Genomic DNA, 20,288 nt, shown 5'->3' on the forward strand with positions numbered 1-20,288 from the left:
TTCATGGTCTTTATCAACAGTATTATGCTACCACACTGACTGTGTTTATTTTGCAAGAAGCTGTACCAGTTCTTTCAAGGACACAGGCCTGGGCAAAGAAGGGTGACACGTCCCACAGATACAGTCCCCAGCCTTGACGCCCTTGACTTTGGAGCGCGAGTCTGCTCATGTTGGACCCAGACGAGCTGACTGAGTCTGTGTTGTTATTTACCCATGTTGAAAGCATCCTTCTGTCTGAAGATGGGGAAGAAATGTTTATGAAATGAAACGCCGGTGCCCAGCGATTGTGCTCTGCACAGTGAAATCCCTTCCCCTAGCCGGGCTCATTTCCAGCGTAATCTTCCTTTCCTTTGGGCTGGCAGGAGGGAGCCTGGGCGGCCGATGTCAGGTTGCTTGGGTGAATCCAGACGCTCCCCTCCTTTACGCATTGCAGATCCGCCACCCGCTGGTGGCATGAGGACCCTCGAGTGTGAAATGAACGCATGAGGGGGATTTATATCCTGGTAGCCCTGGGCTGGTTTTTGCGAATCACATTTTGCAGAAATTAGCCTCAGCCCTGCCAAGGTGGTATGAAGTTGGTCCCGGTGAAGCCAAGCGGTTTCCATGGCGTTTCTAGCCTGAGAGGTTGGAAGTTTGGTTTACATGGGGACAGAGAGTCTCGCCAAGTAAGCTGTCGTCTGTTCAGTAAAAACTACTGTCGACCCAAAGCGGCCACCCTTAATAAAACGTGATTCACACAGTATAGAAGGCTGAGGGGAACACGTGTGGATGTGAGGGATGGGGCATTAGCTCGCGGAAACCCCAGCCAGCTCTTCCAGAAGACTTTTGTGGGTAATGTTGTCGGGTGTTCAGGGGAAAAACTTTTTTTCTTTTCAGTGCACCGTGAGTGGGTCCATCTCTCAGACCCATAAGCACATTAACCAAGCTCACTGAGCTGAGTATGTACCAAGGATGCCCCCTTAGAGACGTTTATAAATAAATGTAACCGTCATGGGGCTCTGCATGCCAGCCTCTTCCTGGTCCCTGAGTTCACAGCCTGGTGCCTTTGCAGTGGTTTATTTATTTGTTTGTTTCTTTGATGGAGGGACTGGGGATTGAACCCAGGACCTCATGCATGCTAAGCACACCCTCTACCACTGAGCTATACCTTAACCCCCTGCAGTGGGAACATGGGAGATGGGCCAGTTGAACCATCACTGGGTCCAGGCAAGGACTGCAAGGAAGGACCTGCCCCTTCTTGTGGCTGAGGACGCCAGCATTTGCGATAGGATTCTTTCTCCAGGTCCCCATTCCCTGACCAAAGCTCCCTCTTTAATTACACATTGTCATTAATTAGGCCACCATCAGTCAAATTTTACAGGCCTTGAGGCTTCTTGCTCTTGAAAATCGACATCTTGGGGGCGATGGTTCCCCTGGTTTCTAAGCTCCCTGGGGAAGTTCACTGCATAAGATGAAAGCCGGTGACAGCCAGTTTCCAGGTAGGGCTTTGTTTGAACAGACTCGTTACTTTTTCCAGCAGAGCTGTTTCTTTGTGTTGGCTTACTCTCTGTACCAACGATGTGGATGTAATAATTTATAGAAAAACATTCCGCCTAAATGTTCTCAGTGTGAGATTCATCCGTTGACTCACGTAACAGTTACTGTCATGCTGATAAAATGCAAGGTGTTTGGTCCGCTGATCCTCCAGCCCTGGGCTGCCTGGCAGTATTTCGTTTAGCTGCCTTTCTTTTTTTTTTTTTTTTTTTTGCATTTTCACTATGCCTGGTACCTGATTAGGCAGGGTGAGAGAATACAGAATTGAATCGCTTTTCTCTGCTTCCTAGATTCTGGGTGTAGTGGGGCAGACAGTCATGTAAGTAAGTCATGGTGATGGTAATATTTGCCACAACGCGGAAGGGGGCGAGGGCCACGGCTTCGCAGAGGTGATGCGAACGCTTGCAGGGCTCAGTGGCTGGAAAGGAAATGTTCCCGGGGACTGTTGGGGAGTCCCCAGCGCCTGGGGTTTGGGTTCACCGGGGCAGGGGATGGAACTTCTGGTGGGAGTCGTCATCTGGTAGGGTCTCGCCGCCTCTGGGGTGAGGCAGGTAAATGGCACACGCACGTGGAGAAACACACAAGAAGATTTTTGTAGACCCTGGACTAAAATTAAACACCTGCTGCTGGAGTATGTGGCTTCCACTGCTAAATAGCTCCCGGAACTCTTCGAGCCTCCTGTCTCACGTTTCACAGGGAGACTGACAACTACAACATTGGGTGTGCCCGGACTAGAGGCGGCATCCTGTGCGTTAGGTCTCCTCGTCCCAGATGCCTCCTGATTCTGTTCAACAGACTTTCCCACCAACACCTGCCATGGATCCGACGGGCACTGCCTGGCAGCCTCTCGCCTCCCCTGCCCAGTTGTTTTACTGAGCTGTCCTTAGGGTTTGTGAATTCGTCTGCGGCTGGAGCACAGGTGAAAACTTCCTCCTGTGGGCTGTAGGATTTTCTCTCCATTCTGCTGTCCCAGAAAGTTGTCAGTGCTGGTTTGTGTCTCTCTCTCGACCATTCTGATTTTTTCTGTCCTGTATTCATTGAGATTTTGATATCTGAGTCTAAGAAATGGAAAGGAAATGAACTTAAAAAAAAAGTGTACTTTAACTTTTTCCGCCTAAGTCTTAACCTGCTTTTTTGCAGCCCTAAGCCTGACCCTCACCCCAGTGTTCATTAACTTGGAGCCCTTCAGGGTTCCTTCTCTTTTTTTTTTTCTTTTAAAAACCGTTTGTAGTAGAGAGAATAAGATGCCTACTTTTACGAAACAAAAGTTCTAAGATTCTCAAGTGCGATTAAAAATAGCTCCTGATGACACGTGAATTCTTCAGACTTTATCTGGTTCCTGTCTCTGTGGTTATTTTTCCTGGACCGCAGACGCGCCTATCTGGTTTCCCTGTATCTGAATGAAGTGTCTGTGCCATTCATAGCTGCCTCCTGGGTGGCAGGGGTTCCACGTCCATCAGGGTCTGTGGCGTCAGAGCACGTGTGCAGAACTGATTTTTGCCTGGTGTATTAAAACTACACTGTGGCCCTACCTAGTCGCTGAAGGGAGAGAAGGTTTGGACTTCAGTCTTGTCTTCTAAAAAGTCTATGCCGTTAACCACTTGGGGATCCCCAAGCAATGGCAGCGACACTACTGCCGACAAAAAGTCTGGGGCCCCAACAGGTGAAGTCGATGTGGGGGAAGTGGGAGGGTCTCAGGGCTGCCAGCAGAGCCCTGATGACCGAGGCTTGGTTTAGTTCATTTTCTTCCTCTGTTAGTTTCTAGAACAGGCAGAGGTATCAGCTTGAATAACACGTCTACACATTAAACATCTTCGAGCAGCTCGGTGGGCCCTGCATTCCGGAGGGCAGACATATCAGACTGAAGCCCGTGCTGTCTTCGGCTGTGAAGTCATCTCTCAGGAATCCCGTGTTAGCTGTTCAGGCTGTCACCGAGCTTAGGTGATCCTTGAACTGTTGACAGTCCTCTGGATTGATTTGGGCTTGTCTTTACTTCGAAATGCTGTTCAAGGGCATTGTGACGGCTTCCAGGTTGCCAGGGAAGTAACTTTTTAGTTAATGCCGCTGTGAGTTAGTACCCTTGTGATGGATGGGCCACCCCCACCCCCACCCCTCTATACGTTTCTCTAATGGAGAATTCATGGAATGGCTTTGTTGAGCAATGTTTTTTGTGCTTTCTAGGGCTGAGAATGTAGTCTGCTATCTCCCGCTGTTATATCCTTTTCATCCTTTTCATTTATTTGGAATTTCCAAAGACCTAGTGGGCTAGTCGGTTTTTTTTTTTTTTTTGAATCTGCTGATTTTCTGTGAGGCTGATGTCATGGTCTAGACCTTTTGCCTTACATATGCTAATCGTTCGATTACACTGGCAGCTGGGAGCTTTGGCAGAGGGGGATGAAGAAGGTGGATTCTGTATCGGCTGGCTGCTTTGCCTTGGACTTGGTGACATTTCGGTGAGAGCAGTTTGCAGTCCGGTGATGGGGGGCACTTGGTAGAATCTGTCTTCAGGACGTGTGTGGAGTGTTAACCGTCAGACTCAGAGGGGTCTGTTGCCCCAGTTACTGTCAGATAGTGGAGCGTGTCACCGTGGGTGGGGTTACCTCCAGACTCCGCGAATACCTGCTTTCCCACTTTGGCCTGAATACCACGGAGGCGAGCTGTTGAGTTTGGAATACCTTCCTGTTTAAGTTTGGGTCAGGGGGGCTAACAAAACTGCAAGACAAATATGTTTCGCTGGGTGATCGATCACATTTGTTCCATGTGGATGTTTGCTGTTCCCTCAGCACTGCTGAGATGTGCTTTGTCGTTTAGAGCCTAGAGTTTCTTTTCCAACGTGGGTGTTGTATCTGATTTGAAAGTTTAAGTCTCGATCCCAATTGACTAGTCAACATCCATCCATTTGTAAATGCAACTTCTGATTTAACTTATTTGCTTTTCTTCCATAGGCCATTATTATAAGGACACAAGCTAGATACTTCATGGAAAGATTCAAGGGGACGTTTGATTTTGTTAATTACAAACACACATGTATGGTGTGTAGACCCGCTTACTTAGACATTCATTGTTGGAAATTATTTCTCATTGTAATTTTTTTTTTTTAATTGAAGTATAGTCAGTTACAACGTGTCCATTTCTGGACTACAGCACAATGTCCGGGTCATGCACATACATACATATGTTCATTTTCATATTCTTTTTCATTAAAGTTTATTATGTGATACTGAACATATTCCCCTCATTGTTATTTTAATAAAAATAATCGAACCTTTTTTTAGCCTGGGAGATAATATTGAACTGACAAAGTCTGTGGAATGCCTGGGAACAGCATCCAGCTCGCAGCGACAGCTGCAGGGCCAGGGTGCACCCCAAACACGGCTGGAGGCAGACCACACTTCTAGAAAGAGAACATCCCCATGTGTGCCGTGGAGTCAAGCTGTGTCTGCACCACAGAAATAGCGCGCTCCGGTTAAAATCAGTAATAGTTTCGTTCTTCATCAGACCAGCGTTCTTGCAAAAGCCAACTGAAGGGAGATTTCAGAGGCATTTGGGGAAAGGAGAAAGGAATTGTGGAGAAGGTTTCTTGTTGAAGGCTTTTGTATTTGAGAGGTTGGATTAAAGTAAATTTGGTAAAAGTAGAGCTTTGAGTGTACATGTTTTATTTCATAACCCCTTCTTTTAACACTGCCCCCTGCCGTTTCTTTTCTTGTGTGAGCCAGTCTCCTGTTGGGACATCTTTGTCCCGTTCTTGGCGTTCCAGACAACCTGGCCACTGATGGGCGCGGGATCTTACCTCTGACTTAGAGATCGCTCTTACTTTTCCTTTCTGATTTTCTCTGACAACTGCATTTGCATCATTTTGGTACTTGTTACCTGTATCTCTCAGTGGCACAGACTGGGGATCAGAATTGAGATTTAAAGTGGAATATGTCCATCTTGGTCCTTCCTGGGTATTCTGTTGGAAAGATAAATATTCTGCTAGAGAAGAAGTGAAAAGCAGTGTTGCAGGAAGATTTGAATGTTCCCCCTGCCTCCTTGGGTGGACAGACGATAAGCTTCCCGAAGTCAGAGCTCTCGCCTTTAGTACCGTCTGCCACTTGCCACGGTGCCTTGCCCGTCAGTCAGTGCGCAGTGAGCCCCTGAATGCGAGAATGAAGCCGGGTTAGCGGAAGTTTGATTTCGTTGGTGCCATATGTGTTCTTAACCAGAGAATCTGTGTTGGTCACTCACCAATGGCCCCAGCTCCGTAGTGAATATAAATGTTATTTGTACTCTCTCTCGGAATTCATGGTCTGATAGCAGAGGTGTCAAATATCTACAAACTACAGAAAAGGTCAGTTTTTGGAATGAGCTTTGTAGTAGAAGAGGATTTAGACACACACATACATATTTATAAGGGGAGGAAAACGTTCCCAGATGCCAGAGCGGGGAGGGTGTAAACACAGTAGCTGGCGGGGCGCCTCCTCTGTCTCAGTCCTGGGCCGGCTCCTTCCCCAGGCAGTGTGGCCACCTCCCACCTGTAGCCCGGGACAAGGACTTGCCCTGCAGTGTAGGCTTGAGTGTGTTAATTCCAGGAACCCACGTTACACTCCGCTGGTCCTGTCTCTTCCCTTCTTCCTTCTCCTGGTCTTCCCCTGACAGCGTATTTCTTGGGGTAATCCGTTCATTTATGCATTTTCCTGTTCACCAGATACTTGTTGATGGCTGGTCCTGTGCCAGACACCTGTAAGTCAGAGATAGACACAAGTCTCCAGGTTTCCACTTTACACCTAAAAGAGTCAGGAAAAACATGCGATGCTGTATAAATGGCACGTGTGAGCATATTGTTGCTATTTGACACTGATGAAAGCTCACTTTTTAATCCCTGACTCCTCTTGGTGAAGCATGGGGCTGAATACTTTGTGTAAATTCAACCCTTCTCTGACTTAAAACTTGGTGTTTTCAAGATAAAGTTGAAATTTTTTGGTCTGGCTTTTAACACCCAGCATTTGTGCTAATTAACCGGTCTTTCCAGCTGCAGCTTTCACTGCTCACTTAAAGATGAATCACTGGCCCCAGCCACACCCGTTTACCCATCCTCCTCGGTGAGGCTTTGCGCTGCCCTTTTCTCCCTTTGAAGATAAAGTGAACCGATTCTTTGAGGCTTGCTCACATCCCCCCCCCCCAGGACCCTTTCCTCCCTCCTCCAAATTCCCACAGCTGGTGCCATGAGGGCCGCCCGTCTGCCTGTCCTGGTGCGGGGCCTTCCGCTCTCCTGCCTGCTCAGGTGCTCAGACTCACCCGGGGTGGCGTGGACCAGGAAACACACCAGCACTCACACCTGGAGCTCCTTCCAGTCTTCCGATGTTCCAGTCACTAAGGAACCTTCAGTTATACAGTGCTTCAGATCTAACCTTTCCACGTTGTAGATGGAGAAGAAAATTGGTTCTGGGTCATAAAATTACAGAACTTAATTCAAGGGGAAGATAAGAGAAGGAAGGAACTCGGTATTTTTCTCGAGTACGTACTAGATCCCAAACACACGCACCATCTCATCTCATTTAGTCTTCTGCCGGTCCCACCCGACCCTTTATTGGCCCTTTGTGGATGAAGAAGCCGGCCCACGGATGCATGCTAGTTATCCGAGACCCCTCAGCTAACAGGCGGGGGGAAGAGGAGTCCCTTTTCCTCCGGCTGCCGGTTCTCCCGAGCCCTTGCTGTTTCTGCTCACCTTTGCCCGTCTCCCAGATTGCTGTTCTTGTTTCCTTGTTCCTCAGCTACCCTGGCTACGTGAAGCTGGTACCTGGTGAACTGATTTAACAGTCTCTCTCCCATGTTGTCTTTTTCTCCCCCTCTGTTTTCCTTTTCCTTCCTATTCCCATATCCTTGGGTATTTTAAATAACATTTTGAAAGCAGGTTTTGTTTTTTTTTAAGTATAGTCAGTGTACAAGGTTGTGTCGATTTCTGGCGCACAGCATAGTGATTCAGTGATACGTAAACATACATATATTCCTTTTTGTATTATTTTTCATTATAAGTCACTACAAGATATTGAATATAGTTCCCTGTGCTCTACAGATGAAACTTTTTGTTTATCTTTTTATATATAGTAGTTAGTATCTGCAAACCTCGAACTCCCAATTTATCCCTTTCCATCCCCTTTCCCCCTTGGTAATCATACGATAGTTTTCTATGTCGAAAACAGGTTTTGTTGTTTTTTTTTTTAATTGTTTATCTGTTTTAACCCATACACCCTTGAGTTTCCTTGCTGTCACACTTCCCTTGGTGGAAAAGAGTTTGCCCAGCTCTTTGTCGAGTTGGGAGGACAGTGAGGGTGTGGGATGCCGTGAAATGGGGCTGGCGTAGCTGGGGCCGAAAGTGATCCTGACGGTAGCGGCAGCAACAATGGCCCCAATTATTAACGCTCAGAAAGGCAGAATCAGCGGGGTTTTTTTTTTCCCCCAAATGTTTTTCTGCTTTGTGTAATACTGTTTAACTGCTTTTCTGGTTGAAAATAGTGCTGCTGTCAGGATTATTCCTTGTCTGAGCAAAGGTGCTGCAGACAGACTCCTGCGATTGGCAATCCTGTTTGCTTAAGTGAAAGCTCTCCTTGTACTTGCTTATACTGGTTTGAAAATATAGAAGATAAAAATACCAAAAAAAAAAGGCATAGTAATTAAATCTGACTTGCAGTAGATGGCTGGGTAAGAACGTTCACATTTAAAATACTGAAATGTAAATATTTGACTTGATATAATGTGGCCATACATTCTCCACTAGATGGTGATTTTAAAACCTTCTGTTGAGCTCTTAGACAGATGGTCCTTTGAGTAATGAACACTCCCTGGAATACAGCAAGCTGCCGTTTGGTAAACCGATGAAGTGGCATTATTAACAAATATTTTATGCAACCAAAAATCCAAAGTGAGAGTGGTTAGCTGCGGATTAGAACAATTCTAAACTCCATCTTATGGGGAGCGAGGAATCTTCAGGCATTTCAACAGCTCTTCTCTGTTTCCGCGCGGGAAGGAAGAAAAAGAACCACTGTCTCAGTTACCATCATCAGATTCTGTTTACTGCGAGTCTCTGCCTGTGTGTGGCTGGGCGTCACAGTGATTGACAGTCTTCCTTCTTCCCTGCTGGTTATTATAATCTCGGGCAACAGGATGTCATGAGTTAGGGACGCGGAGAAACAAGATGAAAATGATCAAGAAGAAAGAGAACAGAGACCACTATTTTTGTGTGTTTCACCTTAGAACGTAAGTTGGAGCAGCAGAATTTCAGTTTTGGAAAAAGGTACAGTTTTTCCTCCCACATTTGTGCCTGAGCCCCTTCCCTTAACCCCCCAGAATTGTAAGCACATTCAGGACCTCACTGGTATGTAATCATAAGAAAACAGTGTGCCATGTAAGCAAGTTTGCCAGATAACGGGAAGCTCTCATCAAATACCATTCCCATCTTCATCACTTAGCGTGGATTTTTTTGATGTACATCGCATCTTTGTTACAATTCATGAGTACATTAGAAACTGACGTGGATCTCTTTAATAAGACATCTAGGTTCTCATGGGCAAGATAGAAAGTCCACTTTACTTGAGGTGGTAAAGAAGTCCAAGTAATACCTTAAATGTTGCTATGACAAGTTTCCAACTCATAGGAAACCTGGAAGGATCTCTGACCCTCCCAGACCAAGGGACTCTGCTGTCTTAACAGACTGGCTCACACTCAAGCATCTTGTAGCATTCCTTATAAACGTCAAAGGTCACCCGGCCAACAGAACATTCTGTTACTCTGCTGATTTTTAATTGTGCCCGAACTTAACATTCGTATACAGTCCAGTCTTACCTTCCCCCAAATAGTGTGTTTCTCACCTGACCAACCCTCCCTGCCAAATAAAGCGCCCCAAAGCATTAAGTGTTAACTGCAGAGTTAGGGGAGGTGCCTCTTCTGTCCCCAGGTCGAGTTACTTGGAATCCCGAGCGAATGCTGCTCCACAAGGCAGGTAAGTGCTTTATCCAGTGGTGCAGGGAAACTGGCTAAAGCAAACTTGCCCCTCACTTTGCATCAGCCTCGATCCACGTAGGTGGTGGAGGGATTTTTAACCGTTTCACAGACTTAAACCAGCCATGCGTCTTCAGCCATCCGTTCTCAGTGACCTCTCCTGACTGCCTGTCCTCTGACGCGGTCAGCTCTCATTCTGTGCACTTTTCCACACCCAGGAGGATTTTGCTCTGACATCTCTCCTTTTGGGGAGTAATTAGTAAAAGACATTGGGAGGAACGAGGAGCAGGTTGGAGAGGATGACAGGGTAAGACTACGAATATTTGCAGCGGAACCTTAAGAGAAAGAAAGGGAATGGGGTGGGGGTTCCTCAGGTCAGCGGGAGGGGAGGGAGATGTGACATGCATAAGGTGGGGTGGGAGTGGGGGGCTCTTCTTTCCAGGCTTTGCACCTGCTGCCTCTGCCTGGAGCCAAGCCCTTGCTGTGCACCTGGCCCAGGTGACTTGAGCACCCCCGCCAGGACGTGGCTGGATGCCGCCACCCCTGCTCAGGGAGCTGGGGTCCCGGGGGCGGTGAGCACTCCCATCATCCCCAGACAGGGAGCCCTGTCTGTGTCTCTCTGCTCACGGCGCCCGCAGCGCTGAGCTACTGCCTCACAGGTGCACAGCGAATGTTTCTAGAAATAATAAATGCATGACGTATGTTTATTGAGCTGGTCATTGTTGGGGGTTAATAGAGCAAATGTTTTGTCTTCTGAGAGTCTCAATATTGTGGGAAGGCAAACGCCAGACAACACAGATGATCTGGGTTCCACGCTCGTTATGAATTGAGAAAAGTGTCCATGGGGTAGGAGGCCATGGAGGTGGTGAGTGACGTGGCCCTGAGAATATTCCCTCAGGAGGAGGGTGGCTCTTCAGCTGTGTTTGCTTATCCTACCAAACCTCAGTGTTGCCAGCTTGCCAACAAGGCGGCCGCAGCGCTGCAGGAGGAAGCCAGCCAGTTCTTAAACCTGTGGTTTACAGAACCCCTGGGAACCCTTGTGACCTGGGCTCTGCCGTCAGTGTGTGCGCGATTAGGAATGCTGATGCTCACACTCGTGTTCATTGTCCTTTTGCCTGAGTAACTGCTCTGTAGAAAGGCTTGTCTGTAGAAAGTGGATTATGTAATTACTGCTTTAGAAAATTGACTTTTTACTTACTCTGAGGAGGGTTTGTGGAGAATTGGGGATCACATTTGGGGACCCCCAGTCGTGTGTTAGGCCCTTGCCTGGGCCGTTGTGCGTGGCCTTTGTACTGCACGTGTTACGTTACTGGTTAATCCAGCCCCAGGCAGAGCTGCCTGGGCCTTCGGCTGATCCGCAGTCAGCCACGGCTCTCCAGGTGGGGGATTTCTTCCAGATCTTTGGTATGTTGGAGAAAACTGCATGAAGACTGAGGAGTTTGGGAACAGAGGATGTACCACCAGGTCATCCCTTATCCACAGGAATTACTTCCCTAAACACAGAAAGTCTCGTGACTAAGGTGGGTTTTGGATGATGGAGAAGCTGGGGCTCTCTCCTAGATGGGTCATTTTCAAGGTTTTTATTTTTCATCACTCTGCTCTGCCCTCTCCCCTGCAAAGTGATCCTCGGAACACATTTTGAAAACTGAAAAAAATGAGGTTCTGGACACACGTGACTAGAATGAGAGAGACCTGCGGTTCTGTCCCCAAGGTCACCCAGTGACCCCACCCAATCCAGAAAGGCTTCATTGCCTTATCCCAGGGTCACCTGGACACGACTGGGCGAAGCCAGCCTCGTGCTCACCTGTGGATACTAATCTCCTGTTGTTGTTTCCAGCTGTGGGTCCTGCATATAAACGTCTGTTTTCTCTGGGGGAGGTGAGCTTTGGTCCAGGCTGCTTCCTCTTCTGGTTCCCTTGTCTCTGGTCCCTCCTGTCTCCTTCCCTGCTTCACTCAGCCACACAGTCATCGAGGCGTTCAGAAGACGGTGCAGACCCCTGTGATGGTTAGTTTCCTGTGTCCACCTGGCTAGGCTGTGATGCCCGGGTATCCGGCTGAGTGCACTGGTCCAGCGCTGCTGAGAGGGTGTTTTTCAGATGTGCCTAACTTGTCCAGAGAACTGACTTTACGTAAAGGCAGTTATCTCAGTGGGCCCCATTCAGTCAGTGAGGAGGCTTCACCAGCAGAACCAAGGCGTCCCTGAGGAGGAAGGAGAAATTTTGTCTGTGGGCTGCAGCCTCAGCTCTTCTCTCCGAGTTTCTAGCCAGCCCTAGGGATTTCCAACTTGCCAGCTTTCACAGGTGTGTAAACCGACTCCCCCTTGCCCCACTCCCCTCCCCCTTGTACCTGTACACACAGGCACTGCTGGTTCTCTTGGGTGGAGCCCTGACTAATTCACTGCTGGAGACAGCATTTTATTTATTTATTTATTTATTTATTTACTCATTCATTCATTCATTCAGGTACTGGGGACTGAACCCAGGACCTCGTGCATGCTGAGCATGCGCTCTACCACTGAGCTATACCCTGCTCCCCCCGAGACAGCAATTTAAGAAACTTCCAATCTCACTGTTTTCCTAGCAGATTGTCTCCACTGATGCCCATTGCCTGCAGAAGCGCACAGCACTCACATGAGATAGAGAGTCGTAAACTGCTTCAAACTCCCTTCCCATCCCGGATGGGTCCTCTCTCTCTCGAGAGCCCTGCCTCTCTCCGCTGCAGCCATCGCACAGCCACCGCCCCATTTCCCCGACGCTCCGTCCTGCCGCAGTGTGCCCCCGGGACGCCTCCCTTTCCCTCTCCCGCCACCCGCCCTCCTGCTCGCCCTGTAGGGTCTGACTTGGGTTCATTCCTCAGGAGAAGCTTTCCTGACCAGCCCCACCTGTTTCCTCGCCTCTGTTTTCTCCCTGATGCCTACATGTCGCAATGCCGTTCTCCCTCTCATAGCACCCACCTCAACATTTGTCACTGTTCGCCTGTCTCGTTCTCTACTAGACTCCTTACTGTTTTCGGGAACTGAAATTCTGTCTTCCTTCCTGCCTGCCTCATGCAGTCCCTGACACAGAGGAGCGAACCGTGTCCCTCAGAGCCCGGCCATGCGTCCTTCTGCGGGGCCATCCCGAGCCCCCATGTGGAGCAGGTGGCAGCAGGTCTGTGGTCACACCGGGCACCTCCCTCAGAGCCACGCGCCGTGCTGTCTGCTGCTGTGTGACCAGTCATGTTGCTGGCGGGGCAGACTGCCTGCGAACTCTTTTGCTAGACAGGTTCAGGAAGTGTACTGACTGACCCGGGAGGAGTGTGCCGTGAAAACCCTTGTGTTAGAGTCGATGAAAAATGCTAAGTCCGTGCGGGCAGAAATCTCAGAATAATAGTGGCTTTTTAGAGTTTTCCTTCCCTTCTTTTCTCAGGGCAGTGGGACAGTCTTTTATCAAGAGCTGAGGTTTTTTTTGAGGTGAAAGGGACCTCTTTATATGCAAAAGTTAAGGTTAAGTTATACTTCTGCTGACCTCAGGGAGCCTGGGAGATGGAACCTGTTCCTTTCTCGTCTTCAGATTGTCCACCAGATGCTCTGTGTCCGGATCACTCGAGCCTCAGGATTTAGACAGGGCTTTGGGGCTGCTGGAAGAGAAAGTGGCTTTTTCATTTTGGGATCTGATTTCATTTCACTTCCGTAACTCCTAACAGAGCTACAGTTTTCAGTGTCGTGACAGAATGGTTGCTGGTGGTGCCTCTGTCGATGACATCAGAAGCAGAAGGGAAGAATGGAACTTCTACTCAGTCTGTAAATAATTTACATTCTGATAGGTTACCTAGCAATTTGGCATCGTAACTTAGGTCTTAAAGGAAGCCAACAATGACTTATTAAAAGGAGTCTTGTGGGTATTTACTGATATGGAAAGATGTCATTGATGCAATATGAACGTACCTATAGTGTGGCGTAATTCCATTACTGTGACATTGTAAATGTTTAAATAATTATACGTGATTAGAAAACTGTAAAGATGTGTGTCCACCTCGCTATCTATCTGTATATCTTACAGTAGATAAGAAAACTTTCTCCTGGACAGTTTAAATTAAAAAAAAAATCACCGTGCTTTATCAGAAGAAAAAGCTGTTAGTGACTTTTCAGGTGTTTTGGTCAATCCAAGGACAAGAGGTTAGAAGAAAATAGACAAAAATCAAAAGTCACAGCTTCTGTAAGGGTGGTGATATGTATGGTTACTTATTTTTCTATTTTTTCCCATATGTTTTTTAAGATATGTGGATTACTCATAGTTAAAACAAAGCCAACCATGGCTCTTCTAAGGCGCTTAGTTCCCACACAGGGCGTCTTAGATTTGAGTTAAGTGCTTTAATTTGAAATTTTAAATCACACACCAAGATTGAATAAGAAATGTGTATGAGAAGTTAGAAATCGATTATACACTGTTTGTGGACCAAATTTAAGCCCACGTGAAAGATGCTTGTCAGTGTAATACTGCAGGGAACTTTGTAACAGTTCATGCTTCGTGAATTTTTGAGTTGGTCTGGTCGGAATCTTTGGGCTTGAAAGGGGCTGCAGGCTTCTTGCCATTTTAACACATTCTCACAAATTCTTGTTTTAATTTGTGGTTGGCTGCTTTGGTGCTTCTGTAACCACCTACTGAACTTGGCGAACTTTTTCTCAGGAAGGAAGGTGTGAAAGGGAGCAAACAGTCCTATTGCTGGACCTGCCCTGTTTACAAACGGGTAAGTCCTGATAAGTCCTTTAAAAAGAATTCACGTGTTCCCCCGAGTGCAGTGGGCCCCACGCCCACATACAGGGTGTGTACACACCCAGCTCAGCTGAGAGAAAGGGGGTCTGTTTTTAGGACCTTTTTTTTTAATTGAAGTTTGGTCAGTTACAATGTGTCAATTTCTGGTGTGCAGCACAGTGTCCCAGTCATGCATATACATGCATTTATTTGTTTTCATTCTCTTTTTCATTAGGACCCTTCTGATTGAGATAAGAGCATAATGAGGATGTTTTAGGCACTCCAGTGTTTATGTCTCTTTCCCTTTAAGAAGACCTGGTTCTGTTACTCTGGGCATTAGGTGCCTGTTGATAGTGACATAGGTGACCGAGGGGACAGACTTGTTTATTGTTTTCTTCCATCCCACCATCTTATTTCTTAACTACATTGACCAAATCTGTGTCATGGACTTTAGAGTAGATGTTCTTTCGGAGAGGTTAAGGTCATTCTTGTCACTTAAAGCACCTTTATATTTAGAAAGTATTTTTTTTTGCATTTTTTAAAATTGAAGTATAGTCAGTGTATAATGCTGTGTTAATTTCTGATGTACAGCATAGCAAGATATATATATATATATATTCCTTTTCATAGTCTAGAAAGTCTTTACAACCATGAAATCCTGTAAAACATTCCCTGTATTCTAAGGTGTCCCAGGTCAATGCATCTTCCATGTCTAAGAGGATAAAACTTTAAATTTTTACATCAGAAAGAAGGACAGTTTGTGATGGGGGGTTACATAAATGCATGCGTTTTCTGCCTACCTCTGCGTGTTTGTCCATATATAAAACATTTGTTATGAAAATATTAACAGCAAGGTTGGGAATTTCAATCTTCTGAAGTGTTGATCCTTTTGTATCATGACAAAACATTTCTCTTTTGGGGGAGAAGGAGTTACTTAGGTTTACTTTATTTATAGAGGAGGTACTGGGGATTGAACGCAGGACCTCATGCATGCAAAGTATGCAGTTTACTGTTTGAGCTATACCCTCCCCGCATCATGACAAAACATACCGTTCAGTACATCACTCAAGTTACGTTTGTATGTGATACATTTCCGTCTTCCTAATTAGATAGGCCTCAGGTGACAGTAGAGGAAGGCTGTTATGGCTTTGCTCTGGTCTCTCCAGTCTGACCGCCCAGCAGCCTAAAGCAGAGCCTAACGTTCTGGAAGATGGTGGCGGTCAGCTGGTGCCGGACAGAGGTACGGCGCAGGGATGCTGCAAGTGTAGAGTAGGCCTCCTGGAGGAGCACACGTTTATAAAATTTTCTTAAAATTGCTTCTTGAAGATTCTTAAAAAACTTAGCTGTGTTGCTGTTGCTGAGGGAATTTGGTAGGTGGCAAAGCCTGGTTTTTGTCCCGTGCAGTGGCCACTGTGTACAGACAAGTCTGTTCCACACTCAGCCCCAGGCTGTTTGCCTACACTTAGGGAGGAGTACTTTTTTAAAAAAAAAATTATTGAAGGATAGTCGATTACAATGTCGTGTTCGTTTCTGGTGTACAGCATAGTGATTCAGTTATACGTATATATATATATATATTCTTTTTTTGTAGCCTTTTTCATCATAGGCTATTACAAGCTATTGAATACATAGTTTCCTGTGCTAGATAGTAAAGAAAAAAATATGAAACAGTTCATGAATTTGTGTGTCATCCTTGCGCAGGGGCCGTGCTAATCTTCTCTGTATCGTTCCAGTTTTAGTATATGCGCTGCCCGAACCAGCATGGAAGACTGCTTTTTTTCTTTTTGAAGAAAGAATTTTTTTTTTAATTGATGCACCGTCAGTTACAATGTGTCAGTTTCTGGTGCACAGCACAATGTCCCAGTCATACATATATATATACACATAACTCATTTTCATATTCTTTTTCATTAAAGGTTATTAGAAGACATTGAATATAGTTCCCTGTGGTATACAGAAGAAATTTGTTTATCTATTTTTATATATAGTGGTTCACATTTGCAAATCTCAAACTGCAAAATTTATCCCTTTCCACCCTTTTCCCCCCAGTAACCATAAGATTGTTTATTATGTCTGCGAGTCTGTTTCTGTTTTGTAGATGAGTTCATTAGTGTCTTCTTTATTTTTAGATTCCACATACAAGTAATATATCGTATTTTTCTTTCTTTTTCTGGCTTACTTCACTTAGTATGATAATCTCTAGGTCCATCCATGTTGCTGCAAATGGCATTATTTTATTCTTTTTTATAGCCAAGTAGTAAGTATTCCACTGTATGTGTGTGTGTGTATATATATATCTCACATCTTCTTTATACAGCCATCTGTCGCTGGACATTTAGGTTGTTTCCACTTGGAGGATTACTTTTGAGGTTAAGAAAGGGGCAGTTCCTCTTGGGGTCATGCAGTGGGTGTCCCCAGACTGCTGACACTGGCTTGAGCATTTCCTAGTCACGTGATCTCAGCTAGGTTTCCCCCCCCCCCCATCTGGCTAAAGTCTTTGTTTCTTCATTTGTACAAGCAATGACTGCATTCGATTGTTGGGAGAATTCAGTGAGATCATGTAAATGCAGACACCTGGGCAGGGTCTAGCCCGCAGCAGACCTGACGTACCTGTATTTTTCCCCATCCCTCTGTGGGCTTTGGCCTGAGTTCCTTTCACCTGGGCTCTAGCTCCTGGGACAGTGAGGAATGAGGTAGGTTGGGGTCAGGTTGGAGGGGCCTGATGGCTGGGCTAAGAACTTTGCCTTTAATCTGTGGCAGAGGGAAACTGAAGGTTCTGGAAGGTCCTGATGGACTGGACGTGATCAGGCATGTTCTTCAAGAAGGTTATTCTGGTTCTGTGTTGAAGATCAGAGGTGGCTGCATTTTAGAAGTTTATGACAAAGTGATTATGCACCGTGTATAAGACAGCTTCTTTAAAGGTGCACTTGGCTTACAATGAATCATCAGATGATTAGACCTACTACAAATGAGTCATTCCTGATGGATGAAGTGCCCACATTTTCAAGCGTGGTAGAGATACACCTGCCTGTAGGCAGGAGATTGAATTAGGTAACTGCAATATCTCTATTTATGTTGGGTATCTTTGAAATGGTTTTGTTGCAGACTAACTATGAAATGAAATTTGCCTTTTTCAGGCAGTAGAGAGATTACTAAATAGTTCAGAGAGACTGTCCCAAGAGTATATAAGTAGGTGGTAGTGATTTAGTGCTCTTCCTGTGTGTCATATTATATCCTAACGCAAATGCTAAATGTTCAAAGGGTATCTATCAAGTGCAGTGTGGTTGAAAAAAACAAAAGGAATGACAGTGTTTTGTGTCTTCTGTTACGGGTTTGGGTGGTATTTTTTTAAACAATATACGGAGAAAGAGAGAGCGCTTTAAGGCTCAGCTCAAGATTTCACACCCTCTCCCTGCCCCTCTCTGCTCTTTATTTATCCATAGGGTCAAGGTTGTCCTTGCCTCCAGGTTGCGCAGATGTGCTCTGCTTATATAGAAGATGCTTCTGGAGACGGCTTGTTTGTGAGGGAGTACTGAAAACTGGGTTTCTGCTAGTGTTAATGTGATTTGCTCTCACAGTCTCTTTCTTTTGGTTGGAATACTGTCGGGGAGGAAGAATTTCCCTCTATCCTTCTAGGTTCTGTTGGTTGGTCTCATAATCAAATCGACATAAGATTAACAGGAGAGAAACAAAATGGTTCGTTTCATCCGTACGGAGGTCCCGTAGGTATGGGGCCAAAGAGTGACCGAAGCAAGCTGTTTACATACCTTCTGAAACAAATCAGTGATTGTTTGTGGAAGATTTGACAAAACAAAAGGGTTTGGGCTTGGAGTGGCAGATTAATGAAGAAGTAACAAAGTTGATACCGCTTCCTCTGCCCCGGATTCCCACTCTCCAGTGATAAGGACGCCCTCCATCCTTCCGGGGAAGGGAGGACACCTTCCCGCGGGAGCTTTGTTTCCTGCTTTCAGGGCCACAAAGGAGGGTCAGTGTCCTTGCACTGGCTGTTTCTCAAGTAACTTGAATTCAAAATAATCAGTCTGCCAAAGTGGCCTATTTTGGGAGGGGCCTGCCCTGAACCCCATCAATATCAGTAAAAAGCATCAAAAAAAGCAGATAAAGTTGATGGGGAATCAAGTCTAAATCCAGCTGAACACTTCCATCGTGTTAAGAGTTACGATGCTGTGTTAACTTACTGTCTTAACTCACAGATGCAGGTAACTGCAAGGAGGAGACTGGCTCAGTATCAATAAACTTGAAGTTTTAGGAGGAGGAAAAAAAATCAAGATTTGATTTCATTGGTTAAAGAAAATCTCATGGGCACTTGGACCTTAGAATGTGGGACACTGTTAAGAGTTTTACATCTTCTTTATTTTCAGAGGCATTTTTGTGTCGTGTATCTGGTGGACTCCAGAGCTGTTTTCGTGGAAACACTCGTGTGCGTTGCCCGAGACACCCTGGTGGGCCTTTGTCCTCAAGCTTCTTAACTCACTTTGGTGCCCTCTGCCTGTGGGTTTCTGTCCTTGGGGAGTAAAGCAGACAAGGCAGTGATGAAGGTGGGCAACTGAGGGTGTGCAGAAAGGGTCCAGGGAATTTGGACCCCAGTGTGAAGGTGCCGATTCATTGCCCTCCGCCTCACGTTTGGTGCTGCTGATTTGACCTTGTAACTTACGAAGAGGAAAGAGGCGGACACTGCAGACTGCCCAGCGCCGGCCTTGAGCTGGGGCTTGGCGTGTCTTCCCCCTTTGATGGAGTGCACCCGAGGAGTGTGTGCAGGCATCCAGGTACATCATGGGCCTCTCGGGCCTGTGGGTACCTCCCGTTTGCACAGAAGTAGGAATTAATAACAGAAAATGTTAGAATCAAGCCAGATCTGGGTTGCCAGGTCACTGGGGCCTTCTGATGCACCAGCGCCATCCTCAGGCTCCTGGTGGACAGACCCGGCCCCACGGTGCAGCTTCTGATCTGAACCTGCCAGGCTCTGCTTCCAGAAGGCTGTGGGCAGGGCATGCAGAGCTTGGGAAGAGCTGCCCTCTTCGGTCCTTTCACCTACTCTCGGGCACACAGAACGAGATCGCTCTGCTTGCTGGCCAGCTCGGAGCTGAGCGCCGTGATGCTGTGCACAGAATTTCTAAGGCTGTGGTTCAAGGGCACAGCCACGTGGAGCCGGATTCCCTCCGTGGGTGTGCAGAGCCGACTGAGAAGCTTCTTCCAAGGAGATGCAAAAGGGGAAGTCTCTTCTTAGGTCTTCACTGGTCCTTGGAACAGGGCTTTTCCGGCTCTGTGAGATTAAGGAAACCACTTCATTTCTGTTGGTCTTTTAACTCACACATAAAATGAGGAAGTTAAACTTGAATGATTTTGGATGTTCTGGTCTGACCTTTGACTCGACCCTGAACCTGAGCATCCTCACCCTTGGAAGGACTGGGAAGGGTTGCTTTTTTTTCTTCCTTTTTTTTTTAAATGGCGGTTCAGGGCTTTGAACCCAGGATCTCATGCATGCTAAGCATGTGCTCTACCGCTGAGCTCTATCCTCTCTCAGGCTCCTTTTCTTGAACCCTCAGGGCCTTGCCTAAGGAGTCAGCTGGTCACCCAGAACCTAAGACAAGTTTCAAGGATGGGACCCTAGCCCGAGGGCTTCTGTTGATTTACTTATAGTGATGTTCCGTGATGTCCTTACTTAACATAAGGGTGGAGGGCTGGGCTGCAAACTGAGGATGCGGGTGAGTGGGCTTCCTGTTTGTCCCACTGGGGAGACCAGGAGGAGAGGCGGCTCATTCCGGGTGCATAAATGGGACTGTGCGACTAGTCCCTGCCTCCACCGTCAGGTGGTTTTAGGATGCATTGAAAATCAGGTAGACAAAACTGGTACCTTGGAATACTCGTCAGTAGGTCTGAGTAGGTGGCAAAAATAGGAAAAAGAACACCCTTTTATATACCCTTGCAGGTTTAGATGCCAAGGTCAGATTTTGTTTTCCTCATTACTGGTGAGCCAGACTGCCTGCCCACTGCTGGTTGCTTTCTCGGGGGACCAGTACTGGTCAG

At 46.6% G+C, this 20,288-nt stretch overlaps 1 protein-coding gene, 1 long non-coding RNA gene and 1 other non-coding gene across 8 annotated transcripts in view; 1 reads left to right on the forward strand and 2 right to left on the reverse strand.

The window, feature by feature from the left end:
• The window catches only part of SIPA1L2 (signal induced proliferation associated 1 like 2), a 194,934-nt gene that overhangs the window by 54,996 nt on the left and 119,650 nt on the right, over positions 1-20,288 (forward strand). The window lies entirely within an intron of this gene.
• On the reverse strand, positions 5,193-13,253 carry LOC140699713 (uncharacterized). Of its 2 annotated transcripts, XR_012077956.1 has the most exons (7): positions 13,017-13,253; positions 11,315-11,709; positions 6,811-6,957; positions 6,072-6,253; positions 5,761-5,852; positions 5,609-5,669; positions 5,193-5,485 (listed from the first exon to the last, which is right to left on the reverse strand). It is a non-coding gene; the product is annotated as an uncharacterized lncRNA (long non-coding RNA). The 2 variants fall into 2 exon arrangements; XR_012077955.1 differs by having other exon boundaries at positions 5,193-5,669.
• LOC116282182 (U6 spliceosomal RNA) lies at positions 15,900-16,005 on the reverse strand. The gene has a single exon (XR_004191633.1). It is a non-coding gene; the product is annotated as a U6 spliceosomal RNA (small nuclear RNA).

This window comes from Vicugna pacos, chromosome 11 (genome assembly GCF_048564905.1).
Source record: "Vicugna pacos chromosome 11, VicPac4, whole genome shotgun sequence".
In the NCBI taxonomy this organism is placed as follows: Eukaryota; Metazoa; Chordata; class Mammalia; order Artiodactyla; family Camelidae; genus Vicugna; species Vicugna pacos.